Raw genomic sequence first — 8,576 nt, 5'->3', positions numbered from 1 at the left:
TGAGGGTGAGCTGGAGGTGAGTCAGTTGTGCATGAAAGGAGGGGTGGCAGCTCGAAGCAATATTGACTGGCTTGTCAGAGGAGGGAGGGGGTGACCGTGCACATCTGATAAGAGACTGAATCCAGCTAACAGCAGAGAAAAGGAATGTGCTGATAGATTGATAGATGTGTGTATCATTTTTTTGTAGCCGCTGTATGTGGTAGTATGGTATATGGTAGTAGCTTCTGAGGTGGCCACCATTTACGTTTGTGGGCCTGTGATGCCTGTTTGTTTTGTCCTAGAACCTACAGGACCCACTATTAGACTGGACCTGCACTTTCCTGCTCATACCTCCCAGAAAAAAAGATGAATGGCAGACAACAAAAACAGAGATGTTCTGGAAATGAGAGACAGAAAACAACCGGGGCCAAGAGTCCAAGCAGGTCCTTTGCCAAATGTCTCCTCAACAGTTGCAGCTGAAACGAGCCCCTCAACAAGGCCGCTGTCTCTCTCGTCATAAAGTCCTGCTGGAAAGTATGCAGCTTTCTGTTTGCTCGAGTTTTTTTCCCACCTGAATTCTGGCCGTGCCCCCGAAAAGACTGAATGCTCGAACTGACTTGTTGAAACGGAAGGTGAGAAGAAGGAGGGAAAGTTTAAGGAGATGTGTGTTTTGCAGGACGAATAAGATCTTGGTTGAAGTAAACAAGGACACATTTTGGGTTCAGATGAAAACTGTTAGTTAAGAGAATATCACTTTCAGGATTTAGATGTTTAAGCATTGTTTTAGCATTGGATTTGTGGGAAGAATTTAACATTTTACTACAGTTATTATTGTCTTTAAGCTAAATTATAGTCATTTTATGGTAACTTTTATTCCGCCTGACCTACATTTGGGGAGGTAATTTTAGGTTGAGGATTTTGCTCAAGGACACTTTTGCCTTTAGACAGAGAGAGAGAGCTGAGAATCAAACCACAAACCCCACAGCTGATGGCTTTACGGCCTCAACTTACCATCTTGTGTATTTCAAAGCTGATCCAGAGGCAGAGCAACAAAATTCCAAACAACTACCGTAGGCGTCCTCTGTGTGATTCCCCTCCTGCTCGACTTCACTCCGTTCATTGATATTACGTGCAGGTGTGAACACTGATAAGTTGTTTTGAAAGGAATTTTGTCATCATGCTTTGCAGCTCCTTCATGTGGTGGTTCAACAGGGACTTGAATGGCTCCTCCTGATAAAGATTTTACTAAAAATAAATGTCATGCTGGAGGAGGATTTCCCATAATTTGGCTACCAAAGGTTGTGCTTCCATTCATCTTCCATTAAGTAGTGGTAAATTGTTTATCACATATCAATAAAGCATTTATTTACTGCTTAGAAAATGTTTGCTAATGCAAGGTATCATATTTCAGAAGGTCATCCAAGGTTTGTGAATAAAATTTAAGTCTGCCAATTCATTGGGACCAATAAACTACTGGTCAAAGGTTTTACAACACCCCATTTCTCCAATTTGGATTGAAATTTAAGGAATTTGTGTTCTGTAAACATCATTAAATTACACAGAGGTTGGCAGTTTAGGTCACTGCAAAAAGGAGCAGTAATGTGTGTCTGTATGTAAAAAGTTATATATTTTTAGGGATCGGTGAGTTTAATACCTTACAGTTTTACCCCAGTGACAGAAATAAATGATCCATTTCACATTAATGTGTAAAATCCCTACGGTGACCCAACACTTGTTGCTGTCTGTATTAATGTTAGAAGAAAGTGTTTTACATACTTCACCATCTGAAACATTATTGGTAAAATATTTCAATGCAAAAAGTCATTTATTGTATCACTCTAACCAGATTTTAGCCATTAACAACGGGAAGACATTAAATTTAAGAGACCTTTCCTGTAGAGACAATTCAGCCCAGCCAAGGTGCTACTGAGAACAGTTTCCTTTCAGAAACTGGAGGAAACTCTGGCAGGAAGAGAGACCCAACGCCACATTACAATGAAGTTTCTGAGCGTCTGTGTGGTGGGACAACAGTCTCATGCAGCTAAATAGTTTCTGCTACTTTGATCAGTTTGTGCAGGGGATAGATGGAGCCGCAGGTCTGACAGGCCGGGTGGCGACATGAAATGAACCCAGTGAAAGTTGTCGCCCAACAGCTAACGTGTTGAGGTTAATTGAAAACAGTCAAAAAAATAAATAGAACAAAACAAATTTCCCTGCCATCCCAACAGCTGCCAGTGTAAAAACTGACACATTTTATCGGGTATATGTATGTGTCATGTACTTGAATATGTGTGTGTGCTGATGGATGTCAGTGGTGTGGGCTGGGTATGTACGTTTATGTATAATTGTGAGTGTGTATATTTATACATACATACTTAATTATATACATTTAACTGGTAGTTGTTTTTTCCCATCCAGTACCAACTGAGGAAGAATGAGGAGAGTCAGGTTAACTCTCCTCATTCTTCCTTGACTCAGCCGACTGTTGGATTCCCATTACTCTGTGTGTGTGTGTGCGTGCGTGTGTGGGGAAGGGTGAGTCGACTGTAGGTGGGAGTGTCACTTTTGTTGTTTTATTTCATTTTTAATTGTCCTTGTCTCCTTGTCTATGGTTTTTGTATTTTTTGTAAAATAATGGCAAAGCAATAAAATAATTATTAAAAACAAAAAAGTCTTGTCTTGCCCCCAAAAGACACATTGATTTCAATGAAAAATGCGAACACAGCTGTTCTAATCTTGTTAGGTATTGTTATAAAATAAAAATACAAGATACTTCCTCTACTTCTTGCAAAATATTTTGTTTTCATTTCGTAACTGACTTGCCTGCCTTGCATTTGATTTGTTTAACTTTGTCTCCTGTGAAATATTTGAATGTGAACTACTGCATTTTCCCCAATAGGAGGCGCTGTGGAGCCACGCTGGCTGCCTTGCCGTTTTTCCCGGCAGCCGTCGTTGGGTGTCGCTGTTTCCCCGCGATCACTGCGATGACACGGCTGTGCGGTGGCAGACTGTCTGAGAGGACACACAGATCAGCCAGTAATCACCGGATCTCACACTGCCATGGTCTCCGAGCGAGAAGCCAGCGACAGCGACTCCTGTTTTTCACTCACAGTGACATTTTAAAGACTTAAAAAAAAAAAACACGAACCATGTTACTGGACGTCTCAACCCCGCGGATGTAAGCGACTCTCGCCTGGAACGAGCTACAGCCACAGCGAAACCACAAAGAAGCAGGGCTCTTTTCACACTCGGAGGTAAAGACGGCATCCGGCCTGAGAAGAAGCTCCGAGGTCGGGGACTCCGGTCGGAGCAACGCTCATCGTTTCTGGTATGTTACATGTTTTCTTTTTTTTAAATTATCGCTAGTTTAATAGAGAAGCACACCAGTTAGAACTGCACCGACACTGGGAACAGTTGAAACACTTCTCCCCCCCCTGCGTTGACACAAAACAGGCTCAACAATGCAGCAATGTTTACTGTGACAGTGTGAATGCAGCCGTTTGTTGTGTGAGCTCTTCACTTTGTCTCATTCAATAGCTGAATTTATGGTAAACAAGATGGGTGCTCAGCTGTGTAATAGTAGAACAAGTTGAGATAGGTGGTTACTTTGTCATTCCCGCCCTCTTGAGTTAACATTTGTGTTAGCTTAAGTGTTAAAACACTCAACAGTCTGGTAACCCACGATACGAGGTTGTAAAGGGGGCCGGCAGGGAGGCTGCTCTGCATGTATCATCTTGCAACGTTGCTACCAAAACATTCACTGACCCACATTTCAGATATGGACGAAAAATTGTCCGAAACTACTGGAAACAGTGGGTACCAGTCCCAGAAAACACACACACTGACACACACAGAGTATTAAGCCGTTTCAGCTGTTGTGCTGTTGTGGACAGGCAGGCCAACACGTAGCAGCCTGCATGGGAACCGGAGGAAGACTTGTGCGCAATGAGTGTCACCTCAAGAGACAGCTTTCTATGAATTCCTGCACTTTTATCTTCTACTTGGAGTTGTGTGTGTGTGTGTGTGTGTGTGTGTGTGTGTGTGTGTGTGTGAGGGGGAGATGAGTTTGAAGTTAGCAGGATATCCAGATATTGGTGTGAAAACTTCCTGCAGCTTGTGTGATTACATATTTATTGCAACTTGTGTTTTGTCGTCTTTCAAGTCTAATAATAATGCGGGTCAAATTGTAGAAAAACTTGGAATGTTTTCTATGGTGCAAAATCATCTACACAGTATTCCTGTTGCCTGAGACCGATCATGAAAGCAATAGGCAATCTGACCTGTGTTGCATTGTCTTTTTTTATTTTAAAAATGTGTCATGGTATTTCCTGGTACTTTGTGGTAATGATATCCATGCTTATATGAAAATAAAAAGTAAAATAGAGTCCTTGCACAAGATAATATACTTCTCCCATGGACTATGTTGTTTACTTCATTCTGTCAACTTTCTGGTTTTTCTCATTTTTTGTCCTCTTCTGAAGAGCGCAGTGTTCTTATTGAGAGTCGCAGTAATGTTATTAGAGGTGCTTATCTGGGGCTCGACAGGTACAGGATCATTTGGGCAGATGCTGATATCTTTACTAGTGAGTATGAACATTCCAATATCTGTTAATTGGCCAAAATATGAGAATTATTTATTCATTGCAAACATCCTTCAAATGAGTTTAACATAAATGTGATAAAGATATGCAGCGGAGGCAGGATAATATACAGTTTTACTTTAACTTTTGTCATCGGAAATGAGGGACATCAGTACACTAAACAGCAACACGACACAATTTTAGTTTCACTTGTTAAAGACTGATACTGATATTAATGTTTGGGAGCACACAAACAAACATCTAAAATCTTTATAGCAGCCAGTGTTCTTTTTTGCAGTGATCCCTCACACGAAGTTAACTAAAAGAGTAAGTAACCCAAAGCGTCTTTTTCCTGAATGATGTTTGATAAAGTTTTCACAAGTTTGAAACATATCAGATAACATATATGCAGGTAAAGGACCAGTGTTGATGGATATTATCAGTTACGCTGATATCTCAATCGTCTGCAAATCATGTTTAAATGGTGCAAATACATCGAAGCTAGTGGCACGATACTGATAATGGTAGGATTCGGAGAGATTCTTACCATGTGGATTTTTAAGGAAACACGATTTGACCCAGTGCAGTTGTCATGGACTGCATCAAGCCAAACTCCATGTATTTCTTCTGTTTGTCTAATTGCAGCTTGCTAAGAATCATTTGAACAACCGATAAAATTTCTACAATCGTAACTTTCAAATGAATTCATAATATACTGGCTGAAAAATCCTGTCATGATTCATTTGAGAAGACAGCATTTCCTTGTTCTGTGTTTTGTCCGTCCATTCAATGCAAAAAAAAAAAAATAAAAAATTCAGGTTTACTATTAAACAGGTATCTCCTGTTTACATTTGAGAACAAGCTAATTATTGGCACTTCTGGGGGGGAAAATGACATACACAATTGTTTTCATTTTCCATTTTCAACTTTCTGCATTGTTTTGCACAAAAAGGCAAAAAAAATTTTATTCAAATAAGTGAGTGAGGGAATATTTAAATAAAAGCAGCATTAAATTCTAGCCTCTGACAGTTATGATGGTGTGTGTGTTTTGGAAACAATGGAGACATTAGGATTGAAACCCTGCCCGACATGTCACTGTTGACATTTATTCTTTTCCTCTTGATGGCCGAATCCAAGTCCTGTTGTTGGCAATCAGGAGCAACTTGTGGAAGAGCTGAGTGTATTCAAGCGCTACGGGGGGTGCGTTAGGTTTGCTCAGCTGATCATCCCGTTACCTGCAGGAGGTTAGGGAGGTGTAGGTGGAGCCTGCGTGTGTTGATTTGCCGTGGGGTCGTTCCCTTGGTGAAGGCCTTAGGGATGGCGGCGGCAGAGTAACATGACCTGCTGTGAAACAGCTGTAGCCACCCAGTGCTGATCCTCCAAGTACCAGTGCAGATCAGGTGATGGTCCAGTGTGTGTAAGATAAGATAAGATAAGATCAACCTTTAATCGTCCCACAGTGGGGAAATTTACATCATTACAGCAGCAAGAACAAGGAGAATTTAACATAAATAGTATGTGAAGATAAATATGAGGTAAATAAATATAAATAAATATGAGGTGTATGGGTGTGTATTGATTCCTGACCGATACACGTTTCTCAATGGCTGATACCGATGTTATGAGAACAGGAAGGTCATTGGATGATGTATAATTCAGGTATCCTGTATTTTTGCTTTGTATAATTTACAGGACATTGCCGAAATTATATGAACATTCAATACACAAATTTTTTTTTTTAAAGTGTCAACTTCATAAATACATAAATGTGTGTAGGGAATATTTAACAAAAGAATTTTTAAAACAATGAATAAAAAGTAAAGTTTTAGCGCAACATCTTGTTTCTCTCGTTGTTTCGGGGAGAGAACAAAACTTGCATGAATAAATAAAAAGCTAAGCAACATCTGGAGAGATTTTTTGCAAGAAAAGTCATCAGCCGGCTATGCAGAAAAAAAATGCCATTAGGCTGATTAATCGATCCATCAATGATTGCACACCAGAATACATGTTTGGGTTTTTTTTGTGCCAGTTTTCCCTCTTCTAATTTCCAGCACAGAATTATCTTAAAGTTTTTTATATGTTGTTTTAATTAGATCATAAGGATTATTTTTACCCTGTGCATCCTCACACCCATGCATTTTGTCTCATAACAACGCTTTGTTCATCAAAAATAACCGCGCCGCATGGTTTCACTTTTAAGCACTGAGTTAGCCGTCTCTTTCTGGAGCTCCTCACCTAGCAACCCAAACCATAACCTCCTAACCCTAAACATAAACCGCATGCTGGTGCATTCCGTGTGTTAACAGTATGAGGGAGCAGCCATCCAGACCAGCTACCCTAGGGAAGGAACTTTGCTCACAGTGATCTTATCCTTTCAGTCCCTAACCAAATGTGTGACCACTGGTGAGTGTTGGAATGTAAATTAACTGGTAAACTGAGAGTGTCCCCCTCAGCTCATGCTTAAGAGGTTAGCTTTTCTTCATTTTTCGCGTTAAAGGTGAATACCTCAACTTCGCAGTGAGATACGGAGTGTGATGTGGGATTCACTAGCTTCTTCACATGGGTTGGTACCGCTAAATTCTCTTTCACACCTATTTTACAAATACAAGTGTGTTTTTCCCTGACTGTTTGTGAGCTCATGTTAAGTTGGCCGGCCAAGACAGCTGGCTGAAGGTTAATGTGTCACCGCTCTCCGGGGAGCAGCTGCTATGTCACAGGCACAACTCCAGTCTATAGATAGCCATGAATACAAATGTTGCCTCTCTTCTCTGCTGCATTAACACAAGAACTCTGGCACCGGCATGCAGCTCAGGCCGCGCACATGCAGTTGCCCCGATAGACAAATGTTGCTGCTTCCACTCCCTGATTCTCCGTCTGAACCTGAAAGTGTCTTGGTGGTATGAAGACCGCCCTCCTGCCCCTGAGTCAGCTGGCTGAGAACCTGTTTGATTGAGTTACTCAGTAATAAGCACATCTCTGGCTCGTCATCTGCAGTATTATTGTCGCAAACAGGTGAGGGACAAATATTGCCTTTTTTCCTGTCACTCTTGGCAGGATGTGCAGGAGCTGTCTGAACATTTGTCTGGTCTTTATTTGGAAGCAGACAGGCACACATATCTTCATCAACCCCATTTTTAATACAGCCAGCATAGCTTTGCATATTTGAGATGAGTTGAGTTGAGGTGTTCCTAATTAAGTTTTCTCTGGATTAATTAAGAACCACGTTAAATCGGAGTGTTGTTTTTTGTTTTTTTTTAAGTAGCCGAATTTTGATCCCCTCTCCGGACTGGGTAGGCTTTTCTAATCAGGGATTGAGAAAATGAACATCGAGTTCTTTCTTTGTAACCTGATCAATTTTCCATTTCATTTAAAGCCCAGTGACTTTCTCTCCGCTCACTCGTGGGAAAGAACAAGGGGTGCCGCCGCGTGATGGAAACACGTTTTATCTGAAGAGGTTGAAACTCCAGCAGCAATTGTTGTATAAAATGAAATGCAGACTAGAGCTGAGAGAAAATGTCAATAATCGATTCATGGTTTGCAAGTGCTTGCTTATCCCATCTTTTGAAATTTGAGACTATGTTGACATTCTAAATTGATCGTCTGGGAGTTTTGGACTTTTAGTCGCTCATAACAAGTAATGTGAAGACAGATTCTTCACTTAAGTTGCCCTGATCTGAATTTCTGATCTTTTGTTTTTTTTTCCCAACCCAATATTTTCTGATTAGATAAGATGATTTGCTTCTTTCTCAGAGAGAGAGAAGTCATGGGGTCATTTGGTTGGATAAAATGAGGTATTTCAAAGTAACCTTGGACTCATAATAAGTAATATATTAATAATACAATGCAGATGATTGAAAATACTTAGTTACAGCCCTGAAAAGGATTCATTTTGAAACCAGAAGTGCACTGTGAGAGCACAGACCTCTGCCAAGGTCCATGTAGCTTTTCCTGTGAAATGATTGAAAACGTCTCCATGGTTTAATAATTTGTACCCTTTGTTTGATAGACATGTTCATG

The 8,576-nt window shown here is 40.6% G+C and overlaps 1 protein-coding gene across 2 annotated transcripts in view; it reads left to right on the top strand.

The window, feature by feature from the left end:
• Positions 1–2,973: 2,973 nt before the first annotated feature.
• LOC147259123 (cyclin-dependent kinase 17-like) overlaps positions 2,974–8,576 on the top strand; it is a 31,633-nt gene continuing 26,030 nt past the window's right edge. For both annotated transcript variants that reach the window (XM_086209373.1, XM_086209372.1), the window contains exon 1: positions 2,974–3,307. The gene's annotated coding sequence lies outside the window, so the exon portion shown is untranslated. The remainder of the gene's footprint in view (positions 3,308–8,576) is intronic.

Source organism: Aulostomus chinensis, chromosome 7 (genome assembly GCF_037954235.1).
Source record: "Aulostomus chinensis isolate RoL2024-O1b breed Wild chromosome 7, RoL_Achi_v1.0, whole genome shotgun sequence".
NCBI classification, from domain to species: domain Eukaryota; kingdom Metazoa; phylum Chordata; class Actinopteri; order Syngnathiformes; family Aulostomidae; genus Aulostomus; species Aulostomus chinensis.
The sequence above is the reverse complement of the archived record's forward strand: the minus strand, read 5'-3'. Positions and strand labels throughout refer to the sequence as shown.